Below are 18,810 nucleotides of genomic sequence, written 5' to 3' on the forward strand. Positions count from 1 at the left end.
TATCTTTTGTTTATGTGACTTTTTTCATTGGTATTATAAATGTCAAATTATAGTATTTTTTCCTCTTCAAATTCTTGGAATTTGGATTTGCTACTTAGACTAGCAAATATGTCTATACTGATGGTGTTTTGGTGTTTTAGCAAAAGAGACTATTTATGTATTTTGTATTTCACACCTTTAAACAAATGTAGCATTGACCACTACTTTAGAATTAGTTTGACATACCTATAGATGCATAATACTTTTTTTTTTCTTAATTGGCATTGTCTAGACACCGCAGTTACATATACATTTATTTTCATAAAGTTCTATAAGAGAGGCACTTGACTTACTGATCTGAGGCACAGAAGGGTTAACTATTCTTCCCCATTTCGTCTTTTCTCTGTTGTTAAGTCGCTGATTGTTGTTGGATGGTTTAGGCAGTGTTTGTGAGGTTGGGGTGAGGTCAACGGAGAGCTGTTTTTAAACAGGGAAATTAATAAGATAATACCAGTTCTACTGCCCAATGTAAAATGTTTCCTCACCGGAAATATCTCTAAGCCAATTGCTTTGGTTCAGAAACAATATTCCAAGTTCCCCTAAAAATAAGCCTTTTTCACTACATTTCAATATACTTGAATAACAGTAGTGTTGACAGCTACTGTTGACATTTGTTGGTTTAAGGCCATCAAAAAGCACAAGTTACCTAAGAAAATCCAATTGTATCTTCCCATAATCGGGATAAAGGTGTAGAAAACACACAACAAATTTACCACTTTATAAAATGATTTTATTGGTAAGCCACAAAAATCGTTACTAACCTCTGCAACATTTAATTAACTGAAATAACTCCGACGCAGGGATTCTGGGTGAAGAGAGCTTGCACACTTAAATGAAATTTAAACCAAAATTGAATTAAGTCTAAAAGGTACTTTTACATGTTACAGAAAACCTTACTGTAGCTTATCAGTTCCAACATTTCCCCCCTTGCTTTATGTCACAAACTTATACAATTTATCTCAAGGCAAATGTCTTTCGCATACCAAGATTTGTAAAACCGGGTGCAATAAAGAATGAGAAAAATATACTTTTAGGATAAGTTTGTTACCTTACAGCAAAGAATACTGTAGCATTGGACAAACTAGAGATTTGCACATAAAATAATATTGTTCGCTTCGCCCAACACACAATTACTCACAGTTTGCACTAATAGCGCCTATTAAAGGATTTGTTCAGTCTTGGAGATATAATCAGACACCTCCATTGTTTTGGATAATTCTGGACTATGGTCCATATCCTCCTAGGTCAGTTTGCTGAGATTCAGTCCAGCACCCGCTGCCCAGTCTGATATGACCTTTCCTGACTCATTACCAACCTTAGCCCATCAACCATTTTTTCTTTTTGTTTGTGAAATAAAATGTTTTTATATATATATATATATATATTTGCTGATTATATGAGTCCTACAATAACAACACAGGACACAGCTGGGCTACTCAAACTGTGACAGCAGCCATATAGACAAGTTTAGCTGGATCTAGTTAATAGAGGATTTCACTCATTCATTACTATGTTTTTTTGTAATTGTAAGCTGCTTTATAGACATCAAAACCAAAGGAAGCACCATCTTTTTACAAGCACCTTACTAGGGTGTAGGGGGTAACCTGACCAAGCCCTAACCCTTGGCCACTCCAAATCGAGTCTCCAAAAGCTCTTATTCGAGTTGGAGGCTATACCTGGGAGATTGGTGGCATGTTTACTTTTCCTTCTACTAGACAATAGAAGTTGCATTCCAAAAATAGATGAATAAATACCTTCTGGAATCCAGTTTAGAAGACAGGACAATGCTGAAGCACCACAGACAAAAATGGTAATAAGTGAATAAAGTTACGAACACACAGCTACTATGAAAATGCCCGAGAGTGAATAGCTTCCTATGGAGGACTTGGACAGGTTCAGAGAGAATTCTATTACAGTTATTGGTACATGGAAGGGAGCTGTTGAATACGTGGTCCATAAAAGAAACAACACAGAAGCTAATATTGGGGTACTTGGCTTAAAAAAGGTGAAAGAGACTGTTAGAAAATGGTAACATTTGCATCCCTCTTCTCCATCGAAGCAATGTATGTAAGAATGTGTAATGTTATAAACTATAAGTAATTGGTAAATATTCTTCTATTTCTATTCTATCATTCTTTCTCCTGATTTCTTTCCACCTAAGGGCTACTTTTCTAAATTACCAATAAATGTAGAAAATCTAAAAGAGCACAATTGTCTTCTTTTCTCTCTCTCTCTCTCTCTCTCTCTCTCTCTCTCTCTCTCTCCCTCTCTCTCTCTCTCTCTCTCTCTCCCTCTCTCTCTCTCTCTCTCTCTCTCTCTCTCTCTCTCTCTCCAAGTTTTCCACAAATTAGAAGCCAGCACGACCTGCAAATTTCTAACACAGGTTGAGGGCTTCGCCCCTGCTTAGTTACCCGTAACCTCCAAGGATAAATCATTTGTGAAGTGGCCTGAGTCTAACCTCTCTCTGATTCTTTCTTCGTTTTTTTCTACTGCTCTTTTATCTCCCAAGTATCTGCTATTTTCTCTTCCAGCTCTGCTGCGCAGCAGAATAAAGTGGTTAATTAGAGAACTCATGAATGCATATGAGGAAACGGTTCCTTTAAAGTCAAGCAGGAATGCAGTTATTGTTAAATTATTTATAAAGCATTATCCCAAATAGAAAGGCTGATCGCTCCTATTTGTTAATCTTCTGGACAATGCATATTCAGTATTATAATAATCAGTAGGCTGAAAGAAAGGGCACAGATAATGATATTTTATGCCTTGCTTTTGTTTAATATTTGATTCAATACATCTGTGTGGACATCACTCTATCACCTTGTTTGTAATAGGTTCAAAAAAATCTATGCCAATCAAATTACCTTGTTAACCGAAAGGTTAAAGGGTTACTGTGTTAAGTTCATTGAATGTTACCTTCCATTTGCCACATTTTTTTCTCTGTGGTATTTATCTTTATCAAACTGACAGTTTCATGTTCCCTTTATAGTTTGTAATTTGGATCAGGCTGACTTCTTATTTTTTCTCTGTAGATGATCTCAAATATAATTCCCATCTAAACATTGGGGGCGTCAAATTGAACGCTTGTTGACGTTGTCCTCCCGAAATGGACTCCAAGTCGTGTGTTATCTTGTAACATCTTGGTATAACATAGTTGTTTTCTGCCATTAAACTGGTCCATTGTTGTGTGGTCTCTACTGCCATCTCCCAAGAATGGGACCTAGCGATGGGTGTAAAGGAACAGTGTGCATCGTTGACAAGCTGGACTTAAAAACAACCGGTAATTTGTCAACTAAAAATTTCACTCGCTATAGCAAGACAGTACAAAACGCATGCTGTCATTTTAAGTAAAAAAAAATAAAGATATTTGAGCTGGCTGACAAAAAAATACATCTGATGATTGGATTCTCCTTTTTCGTGTCGAGGGGGAGAGGGCTACAGATTATCTCTGTATCTTCTTCTGTTTCTGCTATCTTTAACATAAAGTCAAGGGGGGCTTTGGGCACAAAAAAGAGAGATATTTCTCAGAGAGCTCAGATTAGGTCAAGGTCACACCAAAGGGTAATTATTGCTAAATGTCAGGTTAACTCTAAATGGCTCAGCTCATTCAACTGGGAGCAGATTAGCCCCGATGGAAATATTTTTAACACGGTTTTCTATAGCCAATCGCAGACAGCTGGGATTAACAAAATACTTCTTCTCATCTACCTGCTCCCAGAAAGGTCAATTTTGCTCATTGCTTTTCCTTTTAAGATTGGCGTTTTTATTTGTATAGTTCTTGCTGAGGAAATACGGTCCCTTTTATCAGAGAATTAAATATTCTACATCTAAAAACCCATTTTTAAGAGGCATTTCGTTCACTTTCAAGATTACTTTTTATCTTGAGTTTTTAAGGACTCAAGATCGTTTTAAGTGTCTCTCTGTTGGTAGAAGACATCAGACTTTAGGCCTTTTTAAAGATTAGTAATTTAGTTTCCAACATTTAGCTATTTTAGGCTTTTATTTTATGTTTGCTATCTTATTCTTCATAAAAAAAAAACCACTCACACACTCATAGCCTTTTATATAAACTAATCTACTTTGGAATACTTTCTATTTTCTTGGCAGCTTAAATAAACATAAACATAAAATTCAATGGATTTAGATAGATGGTAATTATAATTTTCCTATCCATACAAGTTTTAGTTGCATTTTTTTCCTATGGGAAACATTAAACAATTCTCATTCGGGACAATTTTACCTCATCCATCGATGCCTCTGCACTTGGAATGTTGTATAATATTTCCATTAAACGTTTTACTCAGAGTTTTTGCTACTTCTGGCAAATTACTTGTTCCAAAATCAGTTTTAAAAGGAAACGTTTCTGTAAATTTTACATATACACACACACTATATGGACAAAAATATTGGGACACCTGACCATTACACCAAAAGGGACTATGATGACATTGCATTAGATAGAAATTAATATGAAGTTGGTCCTCCGTTTGCAGCTATAACAGCTTCCACCCTTCTGGGGAGGCTTTCCACAAGAGTTTGGACTGTTTATGTAGGACTTTTTGCCCATTCATCCAGTAGAGCTTTTGTGAGGTCTCTCTGTGCAGAGCGGTCAAGTTCTTCCACACCAAACTCATCCAGACATGTCTTTATGGACCGTGCTTCGTGCTCTGGGGCGCAGCCATGCTGGAATAATAAAGGGCCTTCTCCAAACTGTTCCCATAAAGTTGGAAGCATAGCATTGTCTAAAATGTCTTGGAATGCTGAAGCATTAAGATTTCCCTTCACTACACCTAGCCCAAACCTTGATTTCAATAATTAAGAGCTGTATACTTTTGTCCATATAGCGACGCAGAAAGCACCAGAGGCTCTAGAAATCAGAGATTTGTGCTGGGCCTCCAGTGTGTTTTAATCCCTGGGATCATTACATGAACAATTCATTTGTATGATACATAAGTCACCCAGAAAATTTCCTTTTAAGCATCATTTGTATTGGTGTCACGTCAGTTTGAAATATTATCTCTTAATGCATGTGATGACTGCCCACTGTCTGCACGGTTTTGTGTCACTAGGAATGAGTGTTTATTGTGGCACTGAATAAATTATCATGGCAACAGCTAGTTGTTTAATTGATACTTGAAGTGCATTAAGAAAACATTCATTTGTAATGAAATCTGCCTATAGAATGCAAGAGACATAAAATTCAAGCCCCATTTTCACATTTGTCTCTAGAAAAGGCTTCTTTGGCTAAAACGGTAGGAGTCGCTTTACCTAATGCATGGATTTGTCTCAGTCTATCTTTTACACCCTTTGAAATCATGTACCGTAAGAAACACTGTTAATTGTTGGCGCTATATAAATAAAAGATAATAATATTTTTACCATTACGTATAAGCAACATTGAGGACCCAATCAAATCAAGAATAGGTACCATGAGGGGCTGTATGGCGCCTGGCCCTTTACTGACAGTAGACCTAGACCCTGCAGGAAAGCAGTGATTTCAGACCAGTTCTTTTATACTTATTTTTCATAAGCCTCACCCTATTACGTTAGGTGACCACTTCCAGCCTTGCTTTAACTCACCTAGGCTTCCATGCAACTTATCATATTGTCCCAAGCATATTGCAGGATCTCATCATCTTATTCTCTGGCCTTTTGCCCTTAAAATTCCTTTAGAATGTAAGATCATGAGCGGGTCCCCATCGTTCTTGGGATTTATTTTTAAATGACCCCAAACTTTTGAACTTTACTGTATATCATATGTATAGATATTTTTGTGGAGGTATCCTTTCTATTATTATGGTGAAAGTTAAGTAAAACTTACAGGTTAGCTCAAAACTAGTGTATTATATTAGCGTTAATGAATACTGTCAGTCGCATATGTGACCTTGAGTAGTGACACATCCTAACCCTATATTATAATGTATTAAGCGCTGTACTGAACATTATAACTGCATCATTTTTCCTAGTTGTATAGATTTAAAAATAATATTTCATTTGTACACTTTAGAATATGAAATCCTTTTCAAAAGCATTCCTGATCCTCCGGCATTAATCTTTATGCAGACAGAAGCGGTCTTTTGTTTTTTTCCGTACAAGAAATTTCTCAAAGGTTACAAAAATAAAACTCATAAGAAAAAGCTGTTTTTTGTCTTAAAAAAATCCCAGGCATCAAAGTTGTTCAGTGCAATCCATATTAATTTACCGCTGAGCTAATTTAATAATGAAAGTGTCCAAATGGTGACCTTCACCATTTAAATATTAATCATGGCGTTTAGAGGCAAATTTGCATGACATGAGAACAAAGTTATTGGAAGAAGTAGGGGAACCCACAGTGAACTTTAAAGTGTCAAATGAATTAGATTTAGGGATACATGAAAGCCTGCTGGGATAAATATAAAAAACTTATTAAGGTGATTTTCAGGTTCAATTGATGTACTAATTTCTATCACCGTGTGTGTAAAATACACCTGTATTACACTGAAAAAGACACAGTTTCCAGATTATAATTATGTATTTGTTTGTTTTTTGCTGGTTTTATACAAAAACGCATTTCACAAAGTACAGGAGGGAAGTTTATTTTGAAGGAGGAGAAATCTTAGAACAAGAAGTCATAGTCTAAAACTAGAGAGTCAGAGGCTTAGAAGCGATGTAACGAAACTTTACTTTACTGAGAGGACGGTAAATAAGTGGAGCAGCTTTCAAGCAGAAGTGGTAGGGGTTAATAAAAAAAATAGTAACGATGGTTGTAGCCTTTGGTTCTTAATAAAATACTTTTTTGTAGAAGAGTGTTTTTAAGCACAGTCCGTGAGAGACAAAATCTAATGCCAGATTCTCAACAAAGTAGATTTACGCGTGTACATAGAGTCCTATTCTTAAGGGGATATAGATACTAAGAAAATAAGATCCATTTTATTTGCTTGTCATTCATCCTCACAGACTAACTTTCATTACTTGTCAGTCTTCCTCATATTAACTCACAAAGCCCTCACCAATACTACTTTTGGCTTCATCAGCTCTTCTCGAAATATATTCCAAACTCTTCCTCCCACTCTACTAATGACTTACTCCATCCTCATATTTCCGCCAACTAGAATTTAGTTGTTATATTCACCCTGCGGAAGGCTAACATATTAACACTAGGCCCCTTGTCTATCAGGTTTCCAATTTTATTTAGATTGTTAAGAGCAGGTCACGCAAAACTTTCTGTCCCTAATCAAATATTTTATGCATAACCTCATTGTAAAGCACAGAGGAATATGTTGGCTCTGTGTCAACTAAAGTAATAATAAAAAGTAGGAGGCAAAATGGTAGGCTAACCTACTCCCGGCTATGGTTCACAATTAGTTATTACTAGGCTTTGCTCATATTCAAGCAGGTGATGCCATTTAATAGACTTGCATATACTTTGATGAGCTGTGTGATGTGTATCACCTTGATATGGACCATCAACATAATGACAAACATACCTATAACAGTAACATATCAAAATTGAGTGATAAAAATTCCAAACTGGACAATTATGTAGCATTATTTCAGATAAATGGTCAAAAAAAGAGAATGGACACACCAATGTGCGCACTTTAACGCAAAAACGGTTATATTTAAAGGAAACTTTAGAACAACTAGACAAAGGAAGATCTGGAAACTAGTGGATGTTTGACACACTAACAACATGTCACCTCTGCGTTAACAAAGCTTTGAGGTTACCACTTTGACTAATTGCAAGGAGTTGTGGTGGATGAGATCTGTGTATCTCCCCATACTATGCAAGGATTCTACTTAATGTAATGCAGAATATTAGCGCCAGAGAAATGTGGAAGTGTAAAGCAGATATTGCACTTTATAGGAGTGTTGGTTTTGGCTCCTGGGATGGATCACATGGAGAGAAGGAGTGGGCCAGAATTTTGTGGTTGCAGGGAGACCACCGGTGAGGAGTCCGGTTCTAGAGTTCTAACCCTCTGGTTTACCTCACCTGCAAAGAAAATTAATTACAGATGCTATTAAGTACTCCCCTTCCAAGGAGGAGATCAGATTTTTTTTTGCTTCCTGTGAGGAGTTAAAAAGTATAACCGGCTGGAGATAGACAGGACCAGCAGCAGGATGAATCCACTGTGCAGAGCCTGGACATGATACAGAATAGGCAGACACCAAAACAGGCAGCGTAGTCAGAGACTAGGCCGAGGTCAAGGGCAGGAACAGGCAGGATAAAGGAACAAGCCGAGCTGAGGTGAAGGGCAGGAGCAGGCATGATGAACTGGAACAAGCTGAGGTCAAAACCTGTTGGGACATGGACAAGTCATCCAACCCACGCAGAACTTAATATTGTCTAGTTAGTTCCTTAGTGGAGCAAAAGTTTTGTTTATACACTGCTGTAATTTGTAGAATTTTGGAGCAACAATAAATCAAAGCCCTTATTACTTTATCCAGCATGTGGGGTGTTTCTGGAACTTGAAAGACTGTGTGTAAAACCATGATCCCAGGACAAGGCACCAAGGAAAAACAAACTTTTGTCACACTACTCAGATCATTGCATAAGCAGACCTTTTGCTCCATTAGTTAATATAATTTCTGTTTTTTTCAGATACTGTACTCTGTTCTGGTGTATTTATTTTTTTCTCATACTCACTGTGTATATACCATTTTTTTTTTTTTTTTACAAAAGTACCTAAATGCTTATCTAATTAGTTTGTAGTCAAGCAGCCATGATGTAAATGCAGAACAAAACATTTTTAATGCAGTTCCTAAAGAAAACGGAACATAGAGACATAGATGTCACTGAATTTGATTGAAAAAAACAATCATTTGGCTAAACAGGTCTTAATCATTTCTTAAATTCAAGATGCCTATCCCATGCTTTTTTAAATTCCCTTACTGTATTAGCCTCTACATAAACTTGCTCTTCTCTTACGATACCTGACACATGGCTTTTTTGGAAAGCATCCTCCAAACAGCCACTAGTGCTTGGAGAATGCTCAATCCCACTATCTCTCACATGCTCTACCACTTGAGCTAACCCTCCATCATGCTTTAAAAAGAGAGGCATCCCTTGGCGGATAAGAAAATTTAGAAAGAATAAATAACATTTTATTTTTCCTTAAATATTTCCTAAAATACCTTGTAAATAGGTAGCACTGATGTTTGTTCTGGATTGTAAGCTTGCATGGACAGGCTTCCCTGTGGATCCCAATTGTTATTTGATTCAATACTTGAATATTTGGTAGACAGCCGAAGTAGAACAGTGAAGGCAAGAAGTACCTTGTTAAAAATGGTGTCAGGACCTTGAAGACAGAGGGGTTAGTTCATGCCTGGGGAAGATGTTGGAGCTAAGGGGACAAAGGAGTTACTGCAAGCTGGCTGTAGTTTCCAATCAAGTTGACAGCAGTTCCTCCAAATTATGAAATGTCTTAAAATATTCCTTTAACTGTCACTGGACATATCTTCACAGTTATCCTGTACTGTATTTGTCCCTCTAATTTCTTAATTTTCCCTTTTTACATTTAATCTTGGTTTCCCTAAATTTTATGTGCTTCCATACTTGACTGTTCATTAAATTATTCATTCAGAATAGTCAAAGGTCCTACTGAAAACGAACCAGCTGTTGCTCTTTGAGAAAGGAAATTTTAGGTTTATCCTAATATTCTGAATTATTGGTGAGAATACGCCTTGTGTTAGACACTGCACATATTTCATTGTTCTATGCCTATTAATTATTACTATTATGTCTTTTGTAATAACTTGCAGATGTTATGAGTTAAAATATTGGCTGTTTATCTTAGATTTCCACAGTTTCCAAACCAATGCGTTCTTGAAGTGTTGTATGTATATCATATTTATAGTACCATCAATATCCTTGTCTCTCCAAAATAGTAAGTACCAGAATCTTTACATAAAGTAATAATGACTTCAGACAAGTAAGGATTAAAGTGAAAAGCACTTTAAACAAGACACTGATTAAAGTGAACTTCTAAAACACGTTAACTTAATCAGAAAAACAAACATTTATACATGTTTCTAAAAATGGTTCAGTATCTTTTTTTATTATTGTGCATCTTGTGATAAGACCATGATACACTATCTCACAAAAGTGAGTACACCATTCACATTTTTGTAAATATATTATTATATCTTTTCATGTGACAACACTGAAGAAATGACACTCTGCTACCTTCCATTTGAGGATTCCCCACAGATGCTGTGGACACATGCTTGGCCACTCCATCACCTTTACCCTCAGCTTCTTTAGCAAGGCAATGGTCGTCTTGGAGGTGTGTTTGGGGTCGTTATCATGTTGGAATACTGCCCTGCAGCCCAGTCTCCGAAGGGACCATCTGAACCAAATAAGTTTATCTTTGGTCTCATCGGACCACAGGACATGGTTCCAGTAATCCATGTCCTTAGTCTGCTTGTCTTCAGTAAACTGTTTGCGAGCTTTCTTGTGCATCATCTTTAGAAGAGGCTTCCTTCTGGGACGACAGCCATGCAGACCAGTTTGATGCAGTGTGGGGTGTATGGTCTGAGCACTGACAGGCTGACCCCCCCTTCAAACTCTGCAACAATGCTGGCATCACTCATACGTCTATTCCCAAAGACAACCCCTGGCTATGACGCTGAACACATGCACTCAACTTCTTTGATCGGCTATGGCGAGGCCAGTTCTGAGTGGAACCTGTCCTGTGAAACCTCAGTATAGTGCTGCCGCTCAGTGCTGCAGCTCAGTTTCAGGGTCTTGGCAATCTTCTTATAGCCTATGGCATGTTTATGGAGAGCAACAACTCATTTTTTCAGATCCTCAGAGAGTTCTTTGCCATGCGGTGCCATGTTGAACGTCCAGTGACCAGTATGAGAGAGTGTGAGAACGATAACACAAAATTTAACACACCTGCTCCCCATTCACACCTCAGACCTTGAAACATTAACCATTCTCATGACACCGGGGAGGGAAAATGGCTAATTGGGCCCAATTTGGACATTTCCACTTTGTACTCAAAATGGGTTGTCCTTAAACTCATTAAAAACAATGTACAGGCTTTGTCATGAAGGGGTTAATGGCTGTGTGTTGAGTTATTTTGAGGGGACAGCAAATTTACACTGTTATACAGGTTGTACACTCACTACTTTACATTGTAGCAGAGTGTCATTTCTTCATTGTAAAAAAGATAGTTTTAGAAAGATGTTTCATAACTGAAGAAAATGATTAGCGCACATCTAGATAGGAAAAAAAAAACAATGTAAATGATCTTCAGATTATGCTTGTTAATCAGGTAATATGTAGAACATATAAAACAGAAGAGAAATGTGTAGTATATTTAAGTTCATTTGTTGATTTCCTCCTAAGCCCTTTTTTAGCCGCAAGGCGCTGCCATATTTGAAAGGCATATAGCTTTCGAATACGATTGCTCCTAGGAGTGGTCATACAGGTCCCCTCAAATCTTTTTGGTGTTGCTGAATGCAAAACCGGCTGAATGAAGAAAGCAAGTGTTGATTGCTTTCTATGCTTGTTTAACCCCATGACGTGCTAGGCACGTCAATTGTCGTTAATGGAATGTATTTCCGTGAGGTGTATGGAATGTCAATTGTCGTCAAGGGGTTAACTAATTTATAGTAACTTTCCTTGTTCGTGTGACCTTTAGTATGGTCTGTTTTTGCCTGGTACCCTGATCTTAGGTCTGTTCTCTATATTTGTGTTCATCCTTCTAATTAGGCCTCCAACTTCTTCTGTTTAATGAATCCCATAAAATAGTTGGGTGTTCCTACAGAAGCTGACCAAGCCAAGACCAGTGGCTGACATCCATATGACATGTGAAACTGATGAAGAATAACATTTCAAATTGCCCAAATAACAATCTTTTTTTTTCTCTTGCACTACAAGAATTTGCTGTAATTGGACTTTTTTAGCTTGCAATTCAATGTCTATCCATGCATGGTGCATAATACAAAACACCCATTTGCAGTAATACTGTGCAATAAAAAAAGTCAAATCCATATTGTTGTACATTTTGCTTTATTTTTTTCATTCTTACCTTTTATTTATCAGCATTTTCTCATACTGGACAGACATACTTAACCTCCTCAAAACCTTTTTTATATTGTCATTATAGTAAACCTCACTATATCATTCACGGCTTGTGATGATCTGAAGTATATGATCCTCTTTTGCAGTCCTACTGAGGTCTATAAAAATGAATAGCCTTTTTGTAAATCAATGCATGACATCAGCATCATAATGCTTTTTATAAAATATAGCGTGCCTCAGAGCCCCTTTCTTGCTTACTGTGACCTGCAGAATTATTTTAGAAGGACTGAATTTAATAGCTAAAAGTCTGCAATGATATGAAAAGGTGATGTGTATGATTTAGGTAGCTGTGAATTTAAGTCAAGATCTTGGAAAATGTCCAAAAAACCTAATGAGAGCATAATACTTTTCTCCAATGACACCCATAATTATCTTCAATGGTCACAATTGAGGTGTGTATATAGCTTATTTAATGTACAGCTTATTTAATTTAGATAGATGATAATATTACTAAAAATATATGTTTGGTGAATTAAACGTTATTAAAATAAGGATATGTAGAAAAGAATATGGTTCACATACATCGAAATATTTAGTATTCTCTGTTCCAGTGCTCTAGTGGGCAGGGTGCCTCACACCCTCTCTTAGTTTAACGTTTTTATATACACTCACTCATGTATATATAAAACATTATCTTTGTGTATAAATATTCAGTACTATAGTGTAAAATATCCAAATCATTTTTACTATTGGGTAATTTAATGTCCCATACTGTCCTATTTTAAGTTAGACATTCACACTTTTCCGTCCCACAGAGCTACCCATTGTACTCCCATAGGGCTTCATCTTGATGCAATAAAGCTATGTTCCGTGTTATATCCTGGATACACATAACCTACTGCACATATAATGCAGATGAAAATGATCACATGTTATTCATAAAATAATACAGAAAATAGCATGACCTTGCCAGTTATGTAGAATGCTCTCTGATTTTTCCCCCTGAAAGGGCAGGAAATTAAAAATGTTTCCGAATTGTTTTTGTCCATTTTCATGTGTCTAATATACACAAGTCCAGCTGTCCATTCTTGCTTTGTTGTTTCATGAAGTGACGGCATGCTGTGATTTAGCCATTGGGCAACGGAACATTTCTCCTGATCTACCATGTAGAAGACGTGGGAAATCTTCCTTCTATTCTTCCCATTTTCATTTCACACCTTACATCTAAACCTCTGAGCCTGTAGTTCTGGACTATGACCTCTTATCAAATTTTTGCTCTCTTTTTAACCCCTTAATGACAAAGCCCGTACATGTACGGACTAAAAATGCATTGCTTTCAATAGGTTAAGGGACCGCCCATTGTCCTTAAGGGGTTAAATACACTTTCTTCCTGCACTTTTTGAATGTGTCTATGTATTTGAAGGTTTCTATCATATCAGATTCTGTTTTATTTATTTTTTTGTTTGGCTCTTTTTTTACACCAAGAATGGCATACCGCTGATGAAGGAAGGAATGTCATTCGTTTATGTTCTTCTTGCTGCTGGCGGTTGCTGTTCGTACCCTTCCCTTATTCAACTTGAGCAGGTATCTGCCAATGCCATGTAACATCCTTGTTCCTCTGCCAGTGCTGGCCAAGGACAGAATCTTAACGACCGAGTAGGTGTTTAATTAAAAGCCTGTGACAGAAACACTCAAAGACGGTCAGCTAACATACTTAGAATAAATGGAGTTCATAAAATCCCAAGAACTAAATGTCAAAGCTCTGTTATTTATACCTAGAACTGTTACAAATTCAATGTATTAAGCGTCCATCATTCGCAGGTGTAGCAACGGGCTGCATTTTTGTGCCTTGCTACTTTCTGTGACATATAGAATGATGGTATTGCTACAGGATTTCTATGAAATATATTATACATTAAAATATTGTATTATATAATGTAAATGATGATCTCTTTGTTCGTAGCTTTCATATAAATCAAGTATAATTATTGATAGTAAGTAGTAAGGCATGTTTTATAAGCTGTTTGGGGAAGGCGAGTAGAGAGGTGGATGAACCTGTTTTAAGTTGCTTAACCCCTTAACAAAATGCATTGTTTTCAATGGGTTTTGGGACCGCCCATTGTCCTTAAGGGGTTAAAAAAATCCAAGAAGGAATGATTTACGAAATGATAAATGAAGATACTACACAACACTAAGAAATTTCCTAATATATCCATACCCAATTCATAAAGTTTCATACGATACACTGTACACTTTTGTAAATTTTGATTTTGTAATCTGCAAAGCACTAAAAGTATCTATTACCACTAAATAAATAAAAATATACCACACAATTACATCACGCCTGTAATTGGCCTTTTTATGTGCTGTAAGAACTACCTGGACACTAAGGGGTTAATTAGCTATGAATCCAATTTTTCTTTTGCTTAAACTAGAGATTGTGGAACAAGAAAGAAAAAGAAAAAAAAAGAGATATCCCCTCTTTCCCATGTCAAAAATTCTTGCAAAAAAAATAAATCTTTTTTGATAAAAAAAAGAAAAGAAACATCTGCCCATATGGCTAGATTGTACTTAATCCTAAATAGTTGAAGATAAAAATGTACTATTTGTATTTAATTGTATTTCTTTTACCCTGGCTAACAAAATAGGAAAGAAAACATCCCTCTTGGATATGCACAGACATATACTACATACACATGTCTAAGCCTGTGTCAAAGAAGATGCGCTAGGGCATATAACAGGTATCAGGGTTTATGTAACATGAAATGTGAAAAGAGCCATAACTTGCAGATAGACAAACAATATTTTGTTAAATTGTACAGCAAAAAGGTCTAGTTTGTGCATTTGTAAAAAAAAAAAAACAAGAAAAAAAAACAAGAATGGTCTAGCTTTTTAGGCTTATGTTTTCTTTCACCTAGCTTAGTCTTGCAACCCTTTACTGTTCTGTATTAGAGTGTTGTTGTTACCATTATGCAGAGCCCGTGGAAATCAGTGGGTTCAGCTACCATGCTTCCAGGTGGTGGTTGGTACGGAAAAAACAGCCATCAAATCAATTGACCCATACTGGAAACTGAACAGTTAAATCTAAAAATGTGTGTTCATTGAAATTGTGGGTTTTATCGAGGTGCGGTCTAAAGCTATACATAAGATTTTTAATCCAGGATCTGTTTTGTGCATTAATATTCGAGTTGCGTATATATATATATATATATATATATACGCAACTCCAATATATATATATATATATATATATCCTAGAGACCTAGACCACCATTCATTATTCTTGAATATCCACACAGCCCCCCTTACTTGCAATTTTATTACACCAAAAGGCTGCTCTTGGCTTCCGTATATTAGTACATACGGCTCTCTGTGTCTTACACATAAAATGTGTTTTGTAAACATGTCCCTTAGTTGTGCTTATTTTAATATTTTTAACATCAAATTACCTTTAAAATGACAGAGCGCCGCGTGGTTGCACGTGTCCGGTTGATTTAACATGATTATCATTCATACAAGTCTACTGATGGAGGGACACAACCACCATGCTCGACTGTTACCTTTTTTCTGGAATGGATGAAGGCAGTTATAGCCTAATGATTGTGTACGGCGTCCCTGTAGGCACACAAGCAATTTTCGAGATTCCCAGCTAGCGCTGCCCATGCTATATTTCAGGAGCAATGCGCTCTGTTGTATAATCCGCTGCAGAAACAAACAATGATACTTTATAGCGAAGCTGTTTTACGGTAATGAGCATTGTGGGGAATATTGAAAAAGATCCGTGGCTGAGCCAAAAAATGGATTTGTGAGCATAAAGGGCCTTACGCAGAAATTAACACTGACCCGTCCAGTACTAGAAGGGTCAGAAGAGAACCAAATTCTCTAGCAGCACAGGACGTAACTTCAAATTGCGTTCATTTAAAATGAAGTGGGTTTCAGCATTTAAGAAAAAATTATCGTTAAGTTCCCTGTGATAGCTGCATGACGCGGTGAGCTCAGAAAAAGTCTAATTGAAAACACCAAGGCTGCAATCTTACCAGTACTTTACTTGCGAGGTGGTAAAAAAAATTATCTTGCAGCCAGAAATAATTTATGTTTCTGGTTATTATTCTTTTTTTTTAAAGAAAATATGCTTGATTATATCATGGTTTGAAAAAAAAAAAAACACAATAATGTCTTCTGATGCTTCTAGACCTAATTATTGTATAAAACGCACTTCTGGATTGCATAGAATATTTTAGTACCTAGTTCAGAGTAACACACAACTAATTTTAAGCAGCAATGTATATACACACACATATATACCCGTATATTTATATGTAATGTTTTGGATTTGAGCAATTTGGAAATAATGCATTATTCTCCATATCAACCCAAACTCTCAAAGGGTTAAATGTATTATTCTCCTACCGTTTAGGATTGGCTAATCGCAATAGTACAGGCTTACACGTTTTCAATATTCTGGGAGAATCATATGCGTTTTAACTGGGGTAAAGAATAGGATAAATTTAGCACTGTATGAAATGACTCTTTACAGATATTTAATGAGAACTGCACAAGCACAATGGAGAATTGTATATATTTTCCAAAGTAATTCCGGAGCTGTCTAAACATTTAGTTATTTTATGGTTGGACGGTGCTTTTCAGTCTGATTGTCTGAAAACGTATTAGTGAATGCACCATTAGAAGCAAGGCATGGAATGACTGAACTGGGCAGAATGGACCCATTTTAACTCATCTACAGTTTACTCAAAAGTTATTTTGCTGCGCAAGAGTGCATCAAGACCACCTATTGATTCTGTTTCCTCACTGAGGATGCTTATGATCCTTCAAGCAGAGACAGAGTGGCCTGTGGCTCAGCAGGGGTCATTTCATTGCCTGTGAATGAAGTCATATTCCTTGCCACGATTCTATTCTTGGTACAGAGATGGGATGCTTCCTTAACCCTTAACCCTGGTCGGATCAGCTGATGTTCCTCTGCCAGGCATCAGGGAGAGAAAAAAACACAAGGTAACACAAAGTGGGTTTTAAATGATACTGGAACCCAGTAACCATATATCAGGTGAATATAAGTGATACAAATAGCGTTCCTTAATTTAAACCTTATGTTCGATAACCATACTTGAATCCATCTACCATATCCATTCTGTTGGTGTTTCATGAAAATACAGAAACAAGTTAGAATTATTTTGTCGAAACAGAACTGCACAGCCATATTACATCTCACATTTGATTATATCGCTGAAAAAACATGAATTAAAAAGCGCTGGCATGGAAATAACTGTGATTATCATCACTATTAAATCACATGTGCTGTAGGACGCACCTATAAATATATGGTGGCTCACCAACTCAATATTGGAGCAGGAGTCTCATATGTAGAAAAATAACAACAATTAAGAATACAAAACTTGCACCAAACGGTAAAAAAGGTCAGTGTAGGTGACAGGCTACTCCATTTTAGTTTTTCTACAATCCTTACAACCGAGAAAGCGAGAACATATGGTATTCGCACGCCTTGGTATAATAAAACAAAGGATAGGGCATCTAACATACCGTGAGGGTATGAACCTGCTGAGGATTGGGTTGGGACTCTTCAGATGTGTATAGGGTTAATTTCATAAAGCTTGGCTATTTATTCCAGCTCCTGATTCCTCATCACACTTTAGAACCAGCGAACCATTCCTTCATTGATGACACCTTTTGGCTTCACAATAGAAGCCAATTTGTTAGAATTCTTCACAGGTCAGAGGCTGCATGAAGATGTGGAGGGAGCAGCCGTTACTGTTAGAAAATGAAGTTGTATTCGCTTGGCAAATTATACGTCTGCCGCTTTTTATGGGCACTGGTTTCTGTTCATTCTTTTGCTTTCTAAATATAAATATATATTTTTTTTAAAAAGCTAGAACGCTCGCGTGAGGGGTATCGGCACATATCCAGTTAACATAGGTTAATAGATTGATTCCAGTGACACGAATCATAATGAACAGTAAATTGTTTTATCTCTTAAGTCTTATTTGGTCAGCCAGGAAAACATATGAGGTAATATGGCTCAGACTAAATGGACCGTCTAATAGATCTCCCTCTAAAGTGTAAGGACAGAGGTGACAGCGCCTCCAATGATTAATGAAAATAATAATGCTTCTGAAATTGAAATTTTTCTAATTTTTTTTTTCTTCTCTTCTCTCGGCTGCCACCAAAACTTCAACTCACAGATGATTTGTGGACAGTATGCATTTAATAGAACTTGGTAGAGAGATTTCTATGATCTTTGTTTTAATGTGCATAAAATGGAACACTGATCTCCCCTAAAAAATCATCACTTTTCTACAGGTACTTTTATATGATTCTGTAAAATTATATTTATGTAGATAAGTGTAATATATATATATATATATATATATATATATATATATATATATATATATACACACATGTATATATTTATAGGTGTGTGTGTGTGTTATATACATATGTCTGTGTTATATACATATGCATGTAAATGTAGAAAAATTGTATTTTTATATATATATTAACCCTCTCTTACCTTCTTAAGCTATCAAAATTTGCCATAAAAAATAAATGAAGGTATCTGGGGATGGATAATTGATCTATTATTCTTGGAGAACATTTAGCAAATTCAACGCTATTGTAAGATTTTATAAAGTTTATCCATCCCTTCAAACATCCAGAATATTATACTTTTCACGTTTGTATTATTTTATGTTGCATTTTAAAGATTAATTCATTTTTTTTATTTT

The sequence above is a fragment of the Spea bombifrons genome, chromosome 4 (genome assembly GCF_027358695.1).
Source record: "Spea bombifrons isolate aSpeBom1 chromosome 4, aSpeBom1.2.pri, whole genome shotgun sequence".
Taxonomy (NCBI): domain Eukaryota; kingdom Metazoa; phylum Chordata; class Amphibia; order Anura; family Pelobatidae; genus Spea; species Spea bombifrons.